Raw genomic sequence first — 20,847 nt, forward strand, 5'->3', positions numbered from 1 at the left:
GAGGTCCTCAACGTAATGAAAGTTAACTTGGTTACTCCTTTCTGTCCGTGACAGCTCACATAACGAAATCCAAGCGACACAAATCGTGAAACATACTCGGTGAGATAAGATGCCTATAATGGAAGGCTAGGTCGGAGGAAGGTAGGGGACACCAAAAACACGTGTCGCTCGCTGATTTCATATTTACAACAATGTTTGGCATAGACGAAAACGTTTCAAACATTTTTTTGGAGGGGGAAACATGAAACCCTACAGATATGAAATCGCAACATTTATGTTTGTTTTATTACATCGCATAATATTACTCAAAATATGTTTTTGTATTTAACATCTCTAAAGTGAATGGCACCATCACCGCAAGAGGGCTGAACAGGTGGACTACAGACTGAAACTTCCAAATATCTCTCATTTCTTCCTAACTTTGAACTATTGGAAGGACTACTGGAAGGGAACAAGTTACCGGCACCCACCGCCACTTTATCTGGCTTTCTGAACCAACTAGACTGTCACTTTTAAAAAGAAACCTTCATCTGGCACAGTTTCCTTTTATAGTTTTATTAAAAGACTATTAGAGGTTACAGAGTTTTCAAACACAGCCCACAGATGTGGTTTTTCGTTGTACTTAAGGGATCTTCCTATGAACGATGGATGTTGAATCCCATAGTTTCGATTCTCGCAGTTCTTATCGTATGTATAGCTTATTTTAACGTACGTACAACAGTTGTCTTAATGAACCTTTTTACTTCATAAATGTTCGAGAACATTTCTATTCATGGTAATGCTTCTTAAAGATATCTGTCGCTTTCCGTACCTTTGGACCAATAACCAAAGTTAGGTAGGGTTGAACTATGATTTAATGTGTTACTAAACCAGTGTAAATCTGGTTAGATTGAAATATGTCAGTTATCACCCTACTATGCAACCATCCTACTAAGAGACTGGCTGTCATTCTTATGAAACACCCACAGCTTAAAGTGAGAGAAATAGTTTCTCGGTTCGCCACCTTCGAATTATAAACTCTAAAACAGGTCAAATGCGCAAATAAAACCTGGGAAAAAGACACGTTTTGTTTCCGTAATTTTAATTTAGTAGTTAAAAACTAGAAGGGAAACAACTAATCAACTCCACCCACCGTCAACTCGTGTGCTACTCTTTTACCAACGAATAGTGGGACTGACCGTAAAATTATAACGCCCCATGGCTGAAATGGCAATCATGTTCGATGTGACAGGGATTTAAACCCGCGACTATCGGACACCCTACCCACCAGGCCACTCTCGGGTGACCATCTATTTTAGTTTGTTTATGACTTCCACTATCATAGTAAACAAGTTACATTAATAGCCTTGATCTATTACGAGAACTATTTTGATGAACTTATTGATTCTACTATTTATTATTAAAACAATTAATGTCTGATACGTTACGACAACTTCTGATTGACTATCAGTCCTACCATTTCAAATTCCACGAAGATACTTATTCACAATGAATACTAATCGACCTTAAAGAGGCATAAAAATATCAAAAACAACAATCACCCCCAAACGACAATGGTTTTTGACGTGTTTCAATATACTGCTGTACACACTCTTAATGTAATTAGAACTTAGCTAACACTAATCATAGTGTTCTCTGATTATAATAATAATTCCAGTGTTCCATCTACACTAATGTATAGTTTATAATTTGAAAGTATTATTGAAAACGATCTGTGACTTAGGGTAATATTATGTACAGTGACTGATCTATCAACATTGTTACGCATGGTAATATAGCGATAGTATGTACAGTGATCTGTGAACATTGTTACACATGATAACGTAGTGATATTACAATGTTAAGTGATTTCGTGATGCACAGTAAACTGAAGAAGTTGTTTTATAACACTACTTAGTAATGAGAAAAGTTAACATAAATGATTGAACCACGACGTTACACTTGTAATAATGTTAAAATTACCCACCTAACCGCACGTCAATTGTTTGACGAGTTTGCTACAAACGTATACGTATACGTAACTATCACCGTCTTTAGTAGTTCGTGAAACAAATGTTTAAACTGCTTTTTTTCTAAGTCTGTCAGGGTTGTCCTTCATTAGCTTTCTTAATATACATAGTGAGAGACGTTTCAGAGTTTCATAAATACTCTTGCTGTAATATTAACTTCTAACCCTATATTACCTATGAAAATATGATAAAAGTATATTCATGTATTAGTTTACAGGTACTAACTGAGCACAGGCTCAAGGTGTAATTACTTGCAGCAAAACAAAGGAAGAATTTCACACAATTTAGTTTAATGGTGTCTGATGTTAGACGAAAAAATATTAATTAAATTGCATTAGTTTAAGTTTCTCAATACGGGCTTTAGGTAAAAAGGGTAGTGTATCGGGCCAATAAAAAAATGGAATCTAAAATAGTACCAGTTATTTTACTGTAACATAGGCGTTTCAAGCAAAAATGTGCGAGGTGGAGAAAATAAAGTTGAAGTTTCTTTGTTTTTGAATTTCACTCAAAGTTACATGAGGGCTATCTGCACAAGCCGTCCATAATTTAGCAGTGTAAGACCAGAGAAGAGGCAGCTAGTCATCACCACTCACAGCCAACTCTTTTGCTACTAGTTTGCCAACAAATAGTGGGATTGGCTGTCATATTATCATGCTCCCACGGCTGAAAAGGCAAACATATTTGGTGTAACAGGGATTCGAATCCGCAACCCTCAGATTACGATTCGAGCGCCTTAACCACCTGGCCATGCTAGGCCTAGTTGGAGGTGAATCGTGCTTGTCGCTTTGTTTGTTTAGAATTTTCTCTCAAACATGGTTACAAAAGGGCTATCTGTGTATACGCACTCCTAAAATTGAGCTAATATAGTACAGGGAAGGAAGATAGCCATCAACGTGCCCCGCCAAACCTTGGAGTGCTCTTGTCTATCCGAGAAACTAGGAGGAATTCACTGTTACTTTTATAACGCACCATCGGCCCTAAAGTATGAAGCGTGAAGTTGCAGCAACGAGACGCGAACCACTGATTGTTAGAAGTCCTCTTTCTCTCAGACAATAGATGTAACTACTACAATTAGAGTGGAAACTTGGGCCGATTTTACTGCAGCGAGGGATCAAGATATGAAAGAAAAAACACGTGTTAAAGTCGTTTTGAAATAACCAACTTAACGACAAACTTCGAGATTTTTCTCTCCTTTACGGCTATCTCGTTATCGTAGGTTTTTTACTATTTACCTCAAGCTACCTTACCAAATTCATTTTAGATTATGAAATTATACAACTACCAAACTGTATGGGAAATGGGGTTGTTATCTCCCTGTATTACTACCAAATGTTACGCTTTGCCTGCTAATGCATGCTACACCTTCAAGCACGGTTTAACTGCAATAACAGCTGAAAATCCCATGGATCCGCTTTCCGTGGACCACCTGGCGAATAGGTTTGGTACTTACTTTCATAATTGTTATTTATGATGGTAAGTATCTTTATGGAAAGCTACTTAATTCGAGATGTAATACTAAGTACATACAGCTCAACACGTACGTTAAGAATGATTTATATTTGTATAGAAGTTATTTTGTTGACTTAACTAAGAGAGGCTGTGTTCACGGAATAAGCTATCAGCTTTCAGAGAATTCACTGACCGTTTCGCTATGTCTGCATGGGTGAGTTGGAGAACAAAGTCCAGGTTTATTATCTGGACATTATCGGCCACTGACCGTCAGACGGGTCAGACACGTAAATCATATCAAAGTTTACGCCTGGTGGTCAGTAGCGGGGAACGCGAGTAAGTTGTCTGATCCTCCCGTTGTCCAAATGGGTCATTTTCATCGCTTGTAGAGAGAAACCTAACGCTCAACGAGCATGAAAAGGAAATCGAGCCAGTGTCTACTCATGTCCAGTATCGTATGGAACAGGGGTCAGAACTGACCACTTGATTTATGATACCATTGTTCCTGAAGCGGACAATCTTCAACCCGAACCTAATAAAGCTATTACCGAAATGGCCAGTGTTGACAGAGTGACCACTGGCCATTCTTGTGTTCCTGATTACGGCCTACATTCACTCTCTTTCTTCAAAGCAAATCTCTACATGCACCAAATCACAGACATTAACGACGAGAACAACTGACCAGTCCTAGCGAATCTCAAGCGGTAATAAGATTTAAAAGTGAATCCATCCATTGTTACAAGCGCCTGGTTAACATTACTTAAGCTTTTCGCGTAAGCATCTCAATTGGAAAAAGCTTACTTTAAATTACGATTCCTAACTAAAGCGAGTAGACTAACGACAAGATTTCGATAGTCGTAACTGGCCTTGGTATATACAGGGAACCTACGGAACCACATGCGACTTATGGCTGATGAAATAAAACAGCTTTCGATAAAAAAAAAAAAAAAAGTAAAAATAAGTGTAAAAATGAAAAAGTATTTATTTACGGAAAAGTTAAGTCAAGTTGGATTTGAAGTTAAACACAAAGTTCGGTTTTTAGCATTATAACGCCGGAGACATACTGTTGCGCCACTAGGGAGCAAAGACAAGCTAAACGTCACAAAAGGCTTTAGTAAAGGCTAATAGTTAGGTATAACGGATAAGAGTTCAATCGTACTGATAAACGTTACATTTTGCTAGTTGTTCACGAGAAAACTACTTTAATTGCCTACATTTTATCACCAGTATATCTAAATCTACAAGTATAACAATCTTTTTTGTTTTATAGTTTTATAAAGGTAAGTATGGATTGATATATACGTAACCTAGTTAATTACCGTACCATAGAAAGTTTTAATGCTACAAAAAGTATTGAAACAAGAAAGTCAAAATTACAAAATCTGAGTTACGTAATTAAAATAAAATAACTTTTGGTAAATCACTGGAATTATGTTAGTCTGAACCAAAGTAGACACAATTGTTTTTAATTACATACCCAAATTAGAGCATCCTTAGCTCTGTCTGTCCGTCTCTTTCTCTCTGTATGCGTGTGTGTGTGTGTCAGTTTAATAATTGGAATCTAAACGTTGGAGTTCTGTGACAGAAGTAGAGCAATAAGTTTCGTAATGTTTTCTATACGCTTGTCTGGAAACGTCACTTACTATTTAGATAAAATTCGTTGAAATGGTGAAATTTTGATTCACTCCATAAGCATGTATATAGCGATTTCACGGTTTTATAAATATAATAAGCTTTAGCTTTGCTCAGCCAACACTGTGAACTGGTCATTGTTAAATATTCAGACACTTTAAAAGTGATTTTAAACGGGTGATTTTTACGGTGGCCATCTTGTTGCATCACGATCCCTACTGTTTAGCCACCACCGTATTTAACGATAAAAGCAGACAAATGAGAATGTTCCTTCAGATATAATAATATATTATACCTTTGACGGGGCAGACTAAATAGTGCTGTTTTTGAAGACGTGAAACACTGTCAGCTCCTTCAGTTCGTTCTATTTGTGTTGGCAGTATTGTTCCTACGGTTTTTAGTATTATTTGAGCATCGTAAAAAAAAACTTAGTCTGAACTGCCAATGAGTGTCGTCTTATTATTATTAGAGTTAGAAGGGTGGTTGGTATTGTTTTAAAGACGTGGTATGTTGAATCTAGTGTTATGCATTATTGTGGGTATTGTTATTAACAAGATTAGGAGTACTGCGAAACAATGATTAGTTTTCTATTGCTAGTGATTTATTGTTTTTTGGTAGGACTGTAAAACATTCAATACAAAATTAAGCACCTATTCTTTTTAGTTCCATTGTGTTATTGTTATTGGTCAGTTTCGTAAATGTTAGGAGGTTGGGGAAAGTTTGAAATTTATGAGCTCTGTTGGTCAGTATTGTTACTTTTCATTGGATGTAAATAGTTAACAACTGTCAGCTCTGTTGGTCAGTTACGTTACTGTTTGTAAGTCTTTGAGAAGAAATGAAGTTGTATCGTCCTGTTATTGTAATATTTATGTGACAATACTTGCATGTTTGATAGTGGCCTATAACAAACGTAAACTCTGTAATAAATTAAGTGCACCAAAAACTTACTTGAACAGCGCATCAACTCCTAAAATGAAACATAAATATGGGGCTATATAATTCAAAATTAAACCTGAAACTTATCTGTTATCATGCTAATCAGAGATACATTTGAAACAACAACTATTTACTATCCTATCAGAATAAACTTCAAAAATCGGCCACAATTCTGGTCAGACAAACTCGAAACATCGGCTACAATTCTAGTCAAACATAATTCTTGAAACACCGGCTACCACTCTAGTCAGACATAATCTTGAAACACCGGCTACCATTCTAGTGAGACAATCTTGAAACGCCAGCTATCGTACTAGTCAGACAATCTTGAAATACGAGTCACCACTACAGACTGGACTCCTTATGACTTAACTGTTTCTTAAGAGTTGTGTCATCACCAAAGGCATCGTAATAAAATATATAATATATATGTAAAAACGGTTCGTTTGGGTTGAGAAAATTTTTTACGTAGAGGAGTGAACAACGTTTCGACCTTCTTCGGTCATCGTAGGGTTCACAAAGAAAGAGAGAGGTAACTGACCGGAAGCTGATCACATGTTTGAAAGGGGTTGTGTAATGAGTGTTGGAATGTAGAGGGCGGGCTTAGATGTTGAATATACAATTTTATTTTATTTTTTAAATTATTATTTATTATATTATATTTTAATATTGATATAAAGGTGTTCCTTTGTATTGGTTTATTTTGGGCTTAAGTTGTTGTATAAGTAAGGCTTCTTTAATTTTGCGTTTGTTTCTTTATTTAGTATTTTGGTTTTTTTATGGTTATGTTGTGTTTATTTGACTTACAGTAAATATAATACATATTGAAAGAGCAGTACACGTGACACAACCTTCATAAGGTGGAATTATAAACCTGTATAATAAAAAAATGTGTCGATATGCTTATAATAAAGTAATGACACTTATTAACCTGCGCAGCACTTTATGCGACACAAATGCTAAAGATGGATCAGAGATCCAAGCTTTAGTCACAGTCGTTCCTAACTTAGAATCGCCGACACGAAAAGGAAGATTTGGTTTGGTTTGAATTCTGGCCAAAGCTACGAGGGCTATCTGCTCTAGTCGTCCCTAATTTAGCAGTGTAAGACCAGAGGGAAGGCTGCTAGTCATTATCACCCACCGCCAACTCTTGCGCTACTCTTTTACCAACGATTAGTGAGATTGATCGTCACATTATAATGCCCCCACCGCTGAAAGGGTGAGCATATGCGGTTTGACAGGGATTCGAACCCGCAACTTTCAAATTATGAGTCGAGCGCCCTAACCACCCGGCCATGCCGGGCCCGAGGAGGAAGGACCAGTCAAAAACACGTCTCCAACACAGATACTCTTGTCCGAATAATAGGATTAATAAGCTTTTTTTTAATAGTGCAACCCAAGTTATTGTGGGTATTGTTATTAACAAGATTAGGAGTACTGCGAAACAATGATTAGTTTTCTATTGCTAGTGATTTATTGTTTTTGGTAGGACTGTAAACCATTCAATACAAAATTAAGCACCTATTCTTTTTAGTTCCATTGTGTTATTGTTATTGGTCAGTTTCGTAAATGTTAGGAGGTTGGGGAAAGTTTGAAATTTATGAGCTCTGTTGCTCAGTTCTGTTACTTTTCATTGGATGTAAATAGTTAACAACTGTCAGCTCTGTTGGTGCAAAAGTGCAAAGTATGCACGTAGCATACTGCGGACTCGAACGTTGGACCTTTTAATATGCAGCGCTTTCACGCTAATCAATAGGTCACGCCCGGTTCTGTGATTAAATTACGTCGTATCTGCTATGAAACACATTCGGTGAGAAGGTTAAAATAAATCAACCGTTTCATTACTTTCGTTTCGCCTTACAATGGCGCGTGCTGATGTGACTTTTTTCTGTGTTCAGAGGGCGGCACTGATAGTTGAAAAAGGCGATAGTAAAATTATTCAACATATCACGCATGCTCCGTACTTTACAATATCAAGATATTTTACGATGTCTAACTGAAATTTCATAATTCTTGTGTACTGATTTGAATCAAAATTATACAATAGGCTAAGTTTTTTTTTTGTGTATTATCATCTGTACAGCTCGAAACTTAATTCCCTTCAAAAATAATATATAAAAAAATTTTATGTATGTTTAACCTATTTTTTAATTTTTATATTTTTGTCGCCTATGCGGTTAGAAACATATTTCTTCCTATGTAACCGTTTTCAATCAGTTCGTTGATTTTAGCTTAGTATTCTCTTTTCCATAGCGTTGCCTTTATTAGTTTTATTTGTTTGAAAATCCTTAGAAGCGCCCCTAGTGGTACAGCGGAAAGCCTGCGGTCTCGCATCACTAGAAACCGAGTTGCGATACCTGTGGTAGACAGAGCACAAACAGTCCATTGTGTAGCTTTGTGCTTAATTACAAGCAATCACTCGGTCCTTTAAAGCACTCTTTTTCTTACTTACTTATATTCATGATTACTCACTTTAGTGTTTTTAATCAAAGATTTTGATTTCATAGTGTATCTCGTTCTTGTAAATATGTTTGTTTCATAAAAAGTTTTATTGTGTTTCTTCCATTGCGTCAGTTACTTCTTTAATAGTAGCTGTTGTTTTGTTTTTATTTAATATCATTGTAATTGCAGCCTTTCCTATGTATCGGCATGCAATTTGACAGCTTACAAACACTTGAATAACATTTATAATTATGCAAATCTAAATACATCACAGTTTCATAACTTGAATCTGTTCTACGCAGGGCTCTAGCGACAAACTGTTATTAACCGTTATCCCTAGAAAAGTCTATTGGACATTGGTTGTTATAATACATGTATGTTCGTTTTTTTTTACGTCTAAGTAATGTACATATAAAACAATAGGGAATTCTCAATAGCCACAGCACTTGAAATTCGTCTACGCAGAACTAAAGTAAATTAATTTATGAATTTTTCGCCCTTTTATTGGTTATATTTTTTTACGGATGGGGTACGCGTATACTCAATTCGATTTTATTACTCGTTAGGTTTTGTTTGTTTTTTGAATTTCGCACAAAGCTACTCGAGGGCTATCTGTGCTAGCCGTCCCTAACTTAGCAGTGTAAGACTAGAGGGAAGGCAGCTAGTCATCACCACCCACCGCCAACTCTTGGGCTACTACAACGAATAGTGGGATTGACCGTCACATTATAACGCCCCCACGGCTGGGAGGGCGAGCATGTTTGGCGCGACGCGGGCGCGAACCCGCGGATTACGAGTCGCACGCCTTACGCGCTAGGCCATGCCAGGCCCTACTCGTTAGGATCTCTACCAATATATCCTTAAATTGATATTATTTTAGACAGGATTTAATTAATCTATGAGACCTTGCAAATAATCATATACATCAATATAAAGTGTATGACCTCATGAGTTCAAAACAGTCATTAGATCTCAAATCGATCAAGAGATAACGGAGCTATGAACTAAAAGTTTGTACATAAAAAATTCAGAGCCTTTCTACAAGCCGCGAAGCCGCGGCTAAAAAAAAAAAAGCAGAATCATTGCTATGTTCTCTACATAGATACTCTTGCTTTTCGTTAACTCATTTTAAAAATCGGAAGGGATACATGTGGAAATTTGGATTGATAAACACGCAAAAATACTTGTTGAGAAGATAAAGTAATTTTGATTCTTGCTAAATAGCAGATACGAGTCGTTAAAAAGAGCGGCCACAAACACCGAAATATTTACAAAACTGGTAAATTATAAACAAAGCATTTCTTTTGACCCCTCCAACTCCCCTCCTCGATTTCTCAACGTCAAGTATGAAGGCTTGTAATGCTGAAAATCGGGGTTCGATAACAGTAACGATTTGACTTGTTTGAAGTCCAGCATAAAGCTACATAATGATCTATCTATCTGTACTCTGCCTACCACGGGTATCGAAACCCGGTTTCTTGCATTGTAAGTTCACATACATGCCGTTGTGTTACTGGGATCATCAGTAATGGGTACGGGACAGGTTTGGTTTGAGTTTTTGGAATTTCGCGCAAAGCTACACGAGGGCTATCTGCGCTAGCCGCTCCTAATTTAGCAGTATAAGACCAGAGAGAAGAAAGTTAGTCATCACCACCCACCGCCAACTTTTGAGCTACTCTTTTACCAACGAAAAGTGGGATTGACCGACACATTATAACGCCCCCACGGCTGAAAGGGCGAGCATGTTTGGTGTGACGGAAATTCGAATCCGCAACCCCCAGATTACGAGTCGAGTGTTCGTTCGTTCGTTTTTGAATTTCGTGCAAAGCTACACAATGGTTATCTGCGCTACGAATCGAGTGTCTTAACCACCTGGCTATGCCGAGCTTGGCACGGGACAGACAGCCCAGTAGTGTTCAACTTTGTGCCTAACAATAAATAATCTTTCCTTTTTTACTGAATTCGAAGTTTACCTCATAGTTGCAAATTCGATGTAGCATAGAAGTCAAATAAAAGGCCAGATTAAATAAAGCCTCTTTCTAGTGTATGTTTCTCTTTTCTAAGCCCATTAATGTGCATTAGTGACTATAGGGGTGATGTTTCTTAAAAAAAAAAGAAATTGCAGACACAACCCAAACGCGCGCACACACAAAAAAAAAAACCTGCCCGTTGACTACATCAAACGTATTTGTAACCACAAGCTCAAAAATCAGTAACATTTTAAAAGTTCCAACAAAATGTTTTCTGCCAATATTTACTATCCGGTCTTTGAATTATACGTTTTTTGTTGTTGTTGTTTTTTTTGCATAGTAATTCCACTCAACTCCAGATCGTTTCTGTTTCGTGGTACCGTTATAAGGCAATTAGACAAAGTAATCGATACATATAATTTTAACTGATGGATATATTGCCACGTTAAAGGTATTTACAGACTTAAGCCAAGTATATTGAGAGAGATACGATCATTTCTGATCTTTTCATTTTCATAAATCCCCTCTAACAGCTCAGTAGTAAATCTGTGTGCTTACAACACCTAAATTCATGTTTTCGTGGTGGACAAAGCATACATGGCGTAACTCTTTGCTTAACCACACACCAATGCCAATTTTCGTAATAAAACTAGATGTTCCCGAACTCCCGAATGAGTTCTGTTTTAAGAGTAAATAAATAAAATCAAAATTAAGAGCATTAAATAATTTTGTTTCTTGCTTTTCAAGTTTATACGCCATGCAGTGTCGTAACCTACAGTGTGTATAATTTATCTCGTGATCCATGGCATGCGTACGTTGTACTGACTTTACGGCAGTACAACTGCAACGTTACGTGTCTTATGTGTCATCTTTTTAGTGGTTCTATAAGAGAACCTCGTTAATGAAAGTTGTTAATAAACTATTCCATGTTAAATGGGTCATAACCGTGATGGACCAAACATCACATACCCCATTGTGTAGCTTTGCGCTTAATTTCAAACAAACAGTCGCTCTTAATATTACATGGCACCATTGACTCCTCACTGTGTCGCGCCTTTTTTTATTTAGGTAACGGGACGTGAGCCATGAACTTTCAAGTTCACAATTCGAACACGCTAACCATTAAGCAACATCCTCCATTGTGGGGCAGATAACAGACTTACAATGCAGCTAGCGAAATTTTACAACCTGTGGAGAAAAAAATGTTTAAATTAAAACTGAAATTGTCAGATGTTTAAGTTTATCTTTTTACATATTTGATTGTTAGAGACAGCACAATGATTACCACTGCTGTCACATGAGCTGCCTAATAATGTGGATTCTTCATCTCAGAGAGTCAAGCAGCCGTAGTAGTTAAAAGAATAAGTCTTTCTTTGAGATAAACCGTGGAAAGACATTCACGTCTGTTTTGATTTACCCGAAATGTCTCTGTCAGGCCAGGCAAAGTAACTGAACTGATTACCAATTGCTAAAAAGAAAGAAAGAAAAAAAACACGACGAAAAATAAGAGAAAACATCCCTTAGGCCTTGAAACTAATCATTTTTCCCAGGAGAAGACTATACATTTTCTAAATTGATTGCTGATAGAAGACGTGGGTGAATCACTCGCTACAACTACACCTAATTGTTGCAATTATAGTCAGGAACACCCTTACCATGTCCCTTCTGCCTAGGTTTGCATTCGCCTTCAAATGAATTTAAGTTGTTTGCTTTTTTGGGTCATCGATTTGGCTGAGAACTTCGTGTTGCACGAGGCTCGTGCAGACGAGAGATTTGACATGTGGTTCCTCCCTCCTCTTCTTCGGGGTTGAGGTTTCAGAAAGTTAAAAAAAAAAAAACATGCAGAGAAAGAGAAGGGGAGAGGCAAAGCGGTGCACACGGCAATGCCTTGTCAACGTCCCAAAGAAGAAAACAAGCTGCATTGATCTAATGAATTAAAAGAATGCTTGCTGAACCCGAAAACACAGTAGCTTTTTTGCTGGCAAATACAGTCCTACGTGGAGCTTTACAAAGTTGCTGAATAAACTTAGTCCACCTCCTAGCATCGCTTCATTAACATCAAAATTAATCGCTCGGTTTCCCGTCTTATCTTGTAACAGGATCCCAAGACCCCGCAGATAGATAATTTTCCACAGAAATCAATCTCATCTAAAAAACAAATTATTTTGTGTATTTTCTTTCTAAAGCCTAAGAAATGTGTGGGAACACCACACGCTACAATGCACGTGTGTTAGCTAAAATGGATTTATAGATATATTTCAAGATGGAGCGTTACGAGGATTAGTACATATTTAATTGTATGAATTATGAACTTCAGTGCTTAAAGTTGTATAAACCATACACCTATTGAAGTTTACTAAGATACAGTGGAAAGTCTGAAGTGCCAAGTATAATAAACTATGTCTTTCTAATCGACAGGATCGCATACACAATTTAGAAACGATGCCCTGTTTTGCAAATTTAAACAAGTACTCAGAATATGGTATTAAAAAGGTCCACCTGGATCTAGAAAATGAAAGCATCACTACTCTAGATAAGGAAATAAAGTTCACCTTATAAAGTTATATAGCTAAACTTCAATGTCAACAAATATTCTTTTACATAACACGACAGGCCCACTTCTCTAGATGAGGAAAAGACGGGGACCGTCTTACATATTTAACTTGTCTAAACAAACGATAAATCAATGTTCTTTCTATTTTATAAAGAACTAATAAGAACTCTGGAGTTGATTGGATTATGACCACCATTTTATCGGCTAGAAGCAGTATGTTCTGAAAGGCGTGAATAAAATGTACATTTTCAAATCTTCAGTTTTAAGTAATTCGCTTATTTGTTTGTTTCTTCTTACTTCTATCCGAAAGTTACGTTGTAAACCTCGACAAGGATTCAGAAAATGATACATTATCCTCCTATTGAATTAAATTACCAAAATGTGCATAATATATAGATAAAGTGTTTTTTTTTTCATTCCCCAATGGTTGTACTTTCAAAATAAGACACTATTTCTGACTGCCTACAACACTGCTACATGTGCTTGTTTCGGAAATTTGTGTAAAACCATATAAGAGCTGTTTTGCGCTAAAGTTCTTCATTTTAAACTGATAAACTAAAAGGAAGACATCAACTCAACAGTGCCCACCGTCAACTCTTAGGCTACTCTAATTGAATAGTGGGACGGTAACCATGAACTCTCTGATTCGCAACTACGCTCGCCCTTTCAGCAGTGGGAGCGTTATGATGTGATAGTCAATCTCATTATTCGTTGGTAAAAGAGAAGCCCAAGAGTTAGCGGTGGGTGTTGATGACTAGCTTCCTTCCCTCTTGTCTTGCACTGCTAAATTCTGGACGGACAGCGTAGATAACCCACCTGTAGTTTTGTGCGAAATTCCAAACAAACCAAACCATAACTCAGCACTCTAGTCAATAAGCCATGCCCACTCTTTGCTACCTTAGAGTAAGAAAAACAACAACAAAACAAACAAACAAACTTGTGCAATAAGTGCATTCTCAGTGTGCGTGTAATCTACTGGAAACAATTAAATATGAAATGCTTTAGGCAGAAATAGGATGTTACACACACACATTAGGGACATCAACAATCCTGTTATATGGTAGTATCATGTGATGAGTATTAGTATATAAAATAATTTAAACATTCATCTGATCGGTTTAATTTATTCTAGAATTTTCTGTAATTAAAACTAGGATGGCTTTACAGTTTGTAAAACAAAAATTCTGTTGGTTAAAAAACAAAACGATAGTAGCTATTTCTTAAATTGCAAGTTTTGGAAAACGTTATTCTCAGGACAGAACATTACTTCATTTTACACGCACACAATAAGAGCTATAGTAAGATTACGCTGAAATCAAACGTTAGAGCAAGTTTTTTTTCTTTGTTTTAGGTATTCTTTTCGCCCTCTAACGTAGTCAACTGGCACGCATACAGACACCGATCTCAACTTCTTTGAACATTAGTTATAAGTGAATATAAGTAGATTAAATGGCTTATAGTTTAATTCCGGAGACATTCTGGTGGGTTTTCTGTTAATCCGTGATATACAATATGTCAGTCATAAACATCGAGAATTAATAGTCGTAGAATCAGTTGGTCAAATAAAAGGTCTTGTATGAAATTAATCACGTAGATATTAAAATTTGCATGTATGATATTATTCAATGAGCACGAAAACTATAAGAACCATAAAGACCTTATAAAAAAAAAGCTACGCAGAAATAATCGATACACAAGTTATAAAACATGATTTAAGATTTACAGACCATACATGAAAACCTATTTTGAAGGCAATCCATACAGACCTGGGGCCTGGCATGGCCTAGCGCGTTAAGGCGTGCGCTTCGTAATCTGAGGGTCGCAGGTTCGCGTCCGAGTCGCGCCAAAACATGCTCGCCCTCCCAGCCGTGGGGGCGTTATAATATTACGGTCAATCCCACTATTAGTTAGTATAAGAGTAGCCTAAGAGTTGGCGGTGGGTGGTGATGACTAGCTGCCTTCCCTCTAGTCTTACACTGCAAAATTAGGGACGGCTAGCACAGATAGCCCTCGAGTAGCTTTGTGCGAAATTCCAAAAAACCAAACCAAACCATACAGACCTTATGATAACTCTTGTTTAAGATAATCCACATATATCTTACGAAAAACGTTGTTTTAGGTAATCCATACAGACCTTATGAAAAGCTTTGCTTAAGGTAATCCATACAGACCTTAAAAAAACTCTTAAACGTCATTCACACCTTACACAAAAATCGTGTATCCAATTAACCGTGTATACGTTACGAACCCCCATGTATGAAATGAAGTAAATATATCTTGAGAAGTTCAGTCATCCAGATCTAACGAAAACCTAAGAATGGCATGACTTATTAAAACCTAAAGTGAGATCAGTCATACAGACCTTGAGAAAATCTGCGCAAGTTATATCATCCATACCTAACAAAAACCTAAGAATGGCATGACTTATTAAAACCCAGAGTGAGATCAGTCATACAGACCTTGAGAAAACCTGCGCAAGTTATATCATCTAGACTTAACAAAAACCTTAGAATGGCATGACTTATTAAAACCTAAACTGAGATCAGTCATACAGACCTTGAGAAAATCTGCGCAAGTTATATCATCTAGACCTAACAAAAACCTAAGAATGGCATGACTTATTAAAACCCAGAGTGAGATCAGTCATACAGACCTTGAGAAAATCTGCGCAAGTTATATCATCTAGACCTAACAAAAACCTTAGAATGGCATGACTTATTAAAACCCAGAGTGAGATCAGTCATACGGACCTTGAGAAAATCTGCGCAAGTTATGTTATCTGGACCTAACAAAAACCTAAGAATGGCATGACTTATTAAAACCCAGAGTGAGATCAGTCATGCAGACCTTGAGGAAATCTGCGCATGATCTGCATGTTAGTGACGTATCAAAAGGATAATAAACTATGAACCTTTTCAACAAGTTTTCACAATCCCAAGAAACAGCGGTAAAGCTACGGATTTACAACGCTAAAATCGGGAGTTCGATTCAGAGCGTTAAACACAGTAAGTAGCCTAGTGTCGCTTTGCTCTAAAGTAATAAAACAAATAAATAAAATAGAGGCTAGTTCAAGAAATGAATCACTTAATCATTCAATATCCCCTGTGAAGAAAACAGTAGAACGAGCAGAAAAGTGCAAATTGGTCAATGGCAAAACAAACTGAGGTATTCCATTAAAACATTGAGTAGCTCTTTCATGGACATTTTATTGCGTTTATATATTCACTATCCAGTGTATCAGTGTGTGTGTGTGTGTGTTTCAGGTGAACAATTTTTGATACAGAAAAAAACGTGATAGCAGGAAAATTCATTTTTGAACTTTGTAGGGCCATGTTTATAATTTCCTGACATCGATGTCACAAAACAAACAGGATAAGATGGGGGAAAACAACCAGAAGATAATGTGGTAAGCTTTATTTCCTGTGTTTAGCAGCTTATCTATTTCGGGTTACGTTTGAAACTGTCACGTAGCTGTTCAGATCTACCTTTTGTCATTTTGTATTCTTGTGTTCAACATTAATACTTGTTTCATTTCATTACATTGTCATAAGGTCACAACCTTATTATAATTTCTCACTTTATTCGTTAACATACTACACGTTTTAGGTTGTTACGTCTTCTCTGTAATACTTGCATGTTTAGTATCTGTCTTTACTCTGTTTAACAGTTTGTTTTTACGTTTTGTGTTCAGCAAGGTGGAGACAATGTTTCCGTATAAGTAATCACAAGCACGCTATAGACATGTGAAAACTAAAATCCAATAATATGTGATTCACTATGAACTTGGCGTTATTTCTAAATACAGTCAAATATTTCCCCTACTGACGATAATTATCAGATCCACATGCTAGTAAATCAATTGAACTCGCTTGTTAATTAAAATAAAAGAGACAAAATCTTTTAAACCACTTCGACAAAAATCTAGCTCTTCAAACTATTTCTCTCAAAAATGGTTTTAATGTTCATATATACTCATTTGTCAGTGCTTACGTATCAATATTATTGCTAAATTATATTTTGATCAGCATTTCAATAACTATGAAGCACTCGTAGTTTTAAAGAAAGACAAGCTATAAATAAAATTTGCTATTACAAGTTCTACAACATACTCACGCAAAGGCTGATTACAAAACACCTTCTGAAAATCAGATACTTACTATTTTTCTTTTTTTCTTTCAATTTCGTGCTTACGATTAGCAATATACCTTGTTAGGTTCTAAAACATCTAAACACTATTTGTTCTACCTTGTACAAAATAGTTTGAATTACAGTATAGTCCTTATAAAAAAATAAGTGAAAATAACCGAGATAGAGAGGATAGAGAAGACGGAACTAACTAAAGAAGAAAGGACTAAAAGAGACGAAAGTTGCAGAAGAAGAAAGGACAAAAAGAGACGAAAGTATCTAAGAAGAAAGGACAAAAAGAGACGAAAGTATCTAAAGAAGAAAGAACAAAAAGAGACGAAAGTTTCTAAAGAAGAAAAGACAAAAAGAGATGAAAGTATCTGAAGAAGAAAGGAAAAAGAGACGAAAGTATCTAAAGAAAAAAAGACAAAAGAGATGAAAGTATCTGAAGAAAAGAAAAAGAGAAAGTAAAAAGAGATGAAAGTAAAAGAAGATAAAGAAGAAAGGACAAAAGAGACGAAAGTATCTAAAGAAGAAAGAAAAAGAGAAAATAAAGAAGGAAGGACAAAAAAGAGATGAAAGTAGCTAAGAAGGAAGGACAAAAAGAGAAGAAAAAGGACAAAAGAGATAAAGAGAAAGAGCTAAAGAAAAGAGATGAAAGTAGCTAAAGAAGAAAGGACAAAAAAAGAGATGAAAGTAGCTAAAGAAGAAAGGACAAAAAAAAAGAGATGAAAATAGCTAAAGAAGAAAGGTTTGTTTGTTTGGAATTGCGCGGAAAGCTACACAAGCTAGCCGTCCCTAATTTTGCAGTATACGACCAGAGGGAAAGCAGCTAGTTATCACCACCCACCGCCAACTCTTGAGCTACTCTTTTACCAACGAATAGTGGGATTGACCGTAATATTATAACGCCCCCACGGCTGAAAGGGCGAACATGTTTAGTGTGACGGGGATTCGAACCCGCGAACCTCGGATTAGGAGTCGAGTGCCTTATCCGCCGGACCTAAAGAAGAAAGGATAAAACGAGATGAAAGTAACTAAAGAAGAAAGAACAGAGAAGATTAAAGTAACTGAAAACAAGAGAATATTAAAACAGACAGATAAATTGATACGCAATCATTGCGTAACTCTTGTGGTTAAAGGTATGTGAATGCATGCTACCTTTAAAAAAAACAAATCAAAATGTTAGAAGAGTCCAACTTACCAGCCTATCTTATCTGTTTTTGGGGAAACTACAATACGGCAAGTGATGGGCCTGTCGACACGACATTAAGCCTTGACAAAGAGTAACAGTTTGCTACAACTTTGATAAACGTATCGGCAATAGAAACATCGTAAATAAAAAAAATAAGAGAAGGAGAAAAGGCAGGAGTGAAGACAGTTTAAAAAGGAAGGAACGATAGTCTGGCTTATGATGTTACACAATTGCCAGCATAACTGAAATTCCGACGAAAATAAATTCTGTGTAACCTCCACACAGGCCAGAACTCACACAAAACCTCCTTGTTGTTCTTGTTACGCATCTGCCCGCATGTCGTTATAAGAATCTCTGTGATAGCGTTGATTTGTATTCTCGGCGCCAGGAGGCGTGTTACGGGAGAAGATTAACTACACTCATTATTAAACGTCGCTATTTCGTCAAGGTTAGAGAGTCGTTATAAAGCAGCTTGATCAATAAAATGATTAATAAATATAGGATTGACACAGATGCTATCTGTTAGCACATACCAAGAAAACGTTTGCTTTGGTTTTATCAGAGATTGAACGTTTACGACATTTGTCATCTGGCAGAGAGAAGAAATCTTCCGCCACAAAAGCTGAGGGGACAGTGGGACTCCATTATATCTCTTCATTTTCTTCCAATCTGAAGTAAAACTTAAATACAGTGAGGGCAGAACTTTCTCTAAGTGTGGGGGAGGATCTGTGCCTTTTATTTGTTTGTTTGTTTTTACAAAATTTGAACCAAAAGTGTGAGAGAAACTCCAGGAGACAAAGTTCTACTCCGTTAGTTTTGTATCCTATCTGAACCAAAAAAACCTCCACGACAAGGGCTTCGGATCAATCTACGTGACTGCTATTCAAGGTGCAGTAGAACAACAAAATGTAAGGATAAGGTTCTCAAAGTGGGCACGTTCGTCTCATATATAGTCTCAACATCAACGTCAATATTGTATCACTTGGTAAAAAAACACACTTAAAATCACAACACAGACGTTTCTATTCTGTCCTTAAAGCACGCATTATTGGTGTCAGGTTCAGATCAACCTGATGTTCTTCTAATGTCCTAAAATCAAGCTACATTAACATCAAATTCAGGTTCACTAGATGTTACTCCACTCCATTAGAAGCACCTCACATTAATGTTAGGTTAACTTGTTGTTACTCTACTCCACCTTACATTAATGTTAGGTTAACTTGTTGTTACTCTACTCCCCTAGAAGCACCTTACATTAATGTCAGGTTAACTTGTTGTTACTTTACTCCACCTTACATTAATGTTAGGTTAACTTGTTGTTACTCTACTCCACCTTACATTAATCTCAGGTTAACTTGTTGTTACTCTACTCCCCTAGAAGCATCTCACATTAATATCACGTTAACTCAGCGTTACTCTACTCTCCAGGTTCATGGATTTATTTTATTTTGGAAGAACGTCAAATGTTCTTGGTGTGTCATGAATGAATGAGTGATAAGGTTAATTTTGCCAGTTTAACTTTGGGTGAATAAATCTACATAGTGAAAATAAATAATCCGTATTACCATCTTCACTTTTAACTTTTAACACGAATACATCTTTGAGGAGTATTCTAGCTTAAACAACAGTCAACTATTTCAAAGTTCTCCAGTGGGAACGGAATGAGAATTTGCTGTTAAAACACGTGTAGAATTCGTTGATACCTAAACGTATTCCACTAACTATTGAATTATTCGTACGTGTCAAATATGCACAAAGTCACGTGAAACGAGAGTTGAAGATCTATCTCTTTGTACGTTTGGACCATTAACCTTGTAAATAATCGAAAATTTGAGCTGTTATTTCTTTTGAGCTTTCGAAACATACAGATGATAAAAATAGACAATATATTCAAGTTAACGTTGTAGTCATGACCCTTAAATGATGAACATTACTTTAGGGTAACCGAGGTCAATTACACGCATAAGACGTTGGAAAATCGTTCTGTTCATACTGGAGACAACCAGTCACGTACTTGTAATTCTCACGAACCAGATAGTAATATTTTCATGGTTCCACTGCAAGTCACGTTATCAAGACAGTCAAATCAAAATCCATTAGGTTTATATATACTTATAAAATAATAGCTAATTATAATCCCTTCTTATTTATCTTTGCTTCATTTTTAAGCACAATATTTTATACACAAGCTCATAAAGTTTCTGATTCAATCCAAACACCAATTCTTTATTCTATATATAAAGTCACGTTTCAGTTAAAGGTTTAAAAAAAAATCTAATCTTCAAGAGAACCATTATATAATTTACGTCAGGTTTTTCGACAAACAGGTTAAAATTCAAATACGTAACACAGTACGTTACAGCCTAGGTTAAAACAAAAGATTCGGTGCTTTAATATTTAAATGCATTGCAGGTGTTTCAAAAATTCCCCAGTTGCATAGCGGCATATCTGCAGACTCGCACCACTAGAAACCGAGTTTCGATACCCGTGGTGGGCAGATCACAAATAGCCCATTCTGTAGTTTTGTGCTTAATT

General features: G+C 36.5%; 1 long non-coding RNA gene across 1 annotated transcript in view; it reads right to left on the minus strand.

Annotated features, from left to right (window-relative positions):
* LOC143253739 (uncharacterized) overlaps positions 1-18,681 on the minus strand; it is a 40,622-nt gene extending 21,941 nt beyond the window's left edge. The window contains exon 1 of the long non-coding RNA XR_013029834.1: positions 18,322-18,681. This is a non-coding gene — a long non-coding RNA (uncharacterized LOC143253739). The remainder of the gene's footprint in view (positions 1-18,321) is intronic.
* Between the last annotated feature and the right edge of the window lie 2,166 nt (positions 18,682-20,847).

The sequence above is a fragment of the Tachypleus tridentatus genome, chromosome 6, assembly GCF_004210375.1.
Source record: "Tachypleus tridentatus isolate NWPU-2018 chromosome 6, ASM421037v1, whole genome shotgun sequence".
Lineage (NCBI taxonomy): Eukaryota > Metazoa > Arthropoda > Merostomata > Xiphosura > Limulidae > Tachypleus > Tachypleus tridentatus.